The following is a 2,628-nucleotide window of genomic DNA, read 5'->3' on the forward strand; positions in this document are numbered from 1 at the left end:
CCTGTCCTACCTGAAACACCCTCAAATTTTATTCGAGGTGAACTCTCTCAAATTCGCCATCGGTGAATATATGTGATTGGGGGAAGAAAAAACAAAATGGGGATTGGGCTAAAGAAAACCTTATGGAATTTTTGTGACCTGTCCAAAATGACAATCAATTTTGCAAAAGAAAACAATGGGTTTCGGATTTTAAGAGTAATTTTTTTTTAATTGTTTTGATTTTTAATATAATTTAATATTTTTCAGACGAAAAATCTTTATAATGAAGAGAACATATACAAGTTAATTTCATTGAATAAAAAGTAAGTCAAATTGCAGTGAAGGAGGTGCAACAATAATCGATATGTTTTATAGTCTGTCTTTTCATTTTAAATACTGCTAATAACATACCCTTATGCAGGAAACAATTTCCCTAAGAAATCTGGAAGAGAAAGCAAACAATGCGCTGATTTGCAGCCAAGTTTGTTGTATATTATATTTCTGTTAACAAAATAATATCAAAGTTTTTAACGACAGATACTTCCCATTGTGTTTGTATGTACTTCTCAAAGGCCATAGCTGACGGTGGAGGTGTTACCATCTCTACAAATAGTCAAACGCATTCAATGCAACAAAATCTTCGGCAACAATACCACCAAGTCAGTGATGCAAGTGGAAGTTTTGCCATTCAAGAGTTGACCGCTAACGCATTTCTCCCAGCAGATGAGTGTTGGTGTTGGAACGACCTAGCAGCAACTGCCAACTGTAAATTTAGTGAATTAAAATATTATATCTAAAACTTATCCATTCATTTTACTCCTAAGGATCGCACTGGCTTAACGGTGGTAATCATTCGGAGCCAAATGGGCTGGCCCGACAAGAATCCCCTAAAGGCCAAATACATTAAGATCAGTCCCTTGGCAGCTACTGACGATGTCAGCGAGTTGAATCCATCGATTTTCACACAGAAAATCAACATCAAATACAGTAAGTCAACTTCCATTTGAGATTTACTTATATACTGAAAATTAATTTCTTTATAGTCTCGACAATAAAGCGTGAAAAACCTCTATCCGTAGCGGAGTGTTTGTGTGTCAAGCGATCTCTGCGTTGTCGAATACAATGTCATCAAGCCGGTGTACCATCCAGTATCCATCCAGTATCCATCAAGTTTCGTTTTAAAGTGTTTGCCAACTGCCATGTGCCCGACGTTCTGGTCGTGCGTTGTGAAAAGCCAATCGATCCTCAAACTAACTAACCCAACAATGCACGATATGAACACAACCATTATGAAACTGCCAACACTGGAAGAGGAGCGGCAAATGATCGATTTCGAATAAAAGGTGACCGTGCCTGCAGCAACATCGACGCCATCATTGAACACGAGTCTATCGAGGCATACATCACTGACCAATTAACTTCGATATGTTAAGAGTCCCACCTACGCCATTCTAGAGATGTTGATTCGTTTGTCTTAAATCAGCGTAACGATTCAGGATTTCAAGTTCAATGATAGGAACCAAAGTAAATAACAGAAAAATCCAATTGGAAGTTCTTATTCTATGTTGTGTTTCATTTTTTTTTTTATAGATTCACCACTTGGAGAAAGTCCAATAAAGTAACAAACAAATTGAACTTTACACCTGAAGAAGGACTCAAACTAGGCCATAATGTTACCCTTAGTTTCTTGATTTAATATACTTATGTGAATGCAGTCACAAACACGTAAAAACTGGTCAATTTGAAGCCTCGATTTATTTCTATATCTAGAAAATAATCTTTTTTGCAAACAACTTTTTTATTTATTTTGAGCTATAGTTTAATTTTTATATATTATATATTTTACTGTTTCTTTGCTGACTAGCATAATTTGTATTCAAAATTATTTATGCTCTACTTTACCTATGCGCAGTTTTAATAATATAGGAACAGCTTTTATCTAATTAAGATGTTTTTTATTTTGAATTTAAAGATGTTGGTGCTTTTTGCTTCAGGGGTTGAATTCGGTTGAATCAAGTAAACTTTTAAGAATATACAAATGGTAATGTACAAATTTATCGGATTATCCAATATAAAACATCCCATTTTGGTTGTTTTGGGCAGCACAACTCAAACCTTGAACAAAATGGCACCTACAAAGCTAAAATGTTCGTTGGAATTTTTACCAGCCCATCAAATTTTTGAAACGCTATAAATTCTGCACTGTTTTTTGTTTACTCGTTTTTCTAATTGGAAAAAATCGTCTGTTAAATTAGATTTCACATTTTTTTAAATATTCACGTTTCAAACTTCTTATTCTTATTATTTCTTATTCTTCTCATGTTTTGGTTTATCACGTTCTTGTGTTCGCGATTTCATGTGGTCAACAGACTCATGAGTCTTCATTTGATTCTACCTCAAGTTTTAAAAAACCTTGATTGTAACTCCTATGGTTTTAAATAGTTCATTTAAGATAATTTTTGATGCTGATTACGAACCTAAGCTTTGATTTTAGCTACATGCGCTCAATTTGGAGAACACCATTTTTAAAATTGTTTTTGTATTTGTTCAATGTACTACAAGATAAAAAGTACGAAACAAATTTAAGCGAAATATTGAAGAAAGATATTGTAGATTTGAAAAAATCATCACATTTTTTGAAAAAAGCTA

The 2,628-nt window shown here is 33.8% G+C and overlaps 1 long non-coding RNA gene across 1 annotated transcript; it reads left to right on the plus strand.

The window, feature by feature from the left end:
• The first annotated feature begins 281 nt into the window (after positions 1–281).
• Positions 282–1,991, plus strand: LOC129941605 (uncharacterized). Its single transcript, XR_008780890.1, has 4 exons — positions 282–744; positions 804–966; positions 1,023–1,503; positions 1,570–1,991. It is a non-coding gene; the product is annotated as an uncharacterized LOC129941605 (long non-coding RNA).
• Positions 1,992–2,628: the final 637 nt, after the last annotated feature.

Source organism: Eupeodes corollae, chromosome 1 (assembly GCF_945859685.1).
Source record: "Eupeodes corollae chromosome 1, idEupCoro1.1, whole genome shotgun sequence".
Classification (NCBI taxonomy): Eukaryota; Metazoa; Arthropoda; class Insecta; order Diptera; family Syrphidae; genus Eupeodes; species Eupeodes corollae.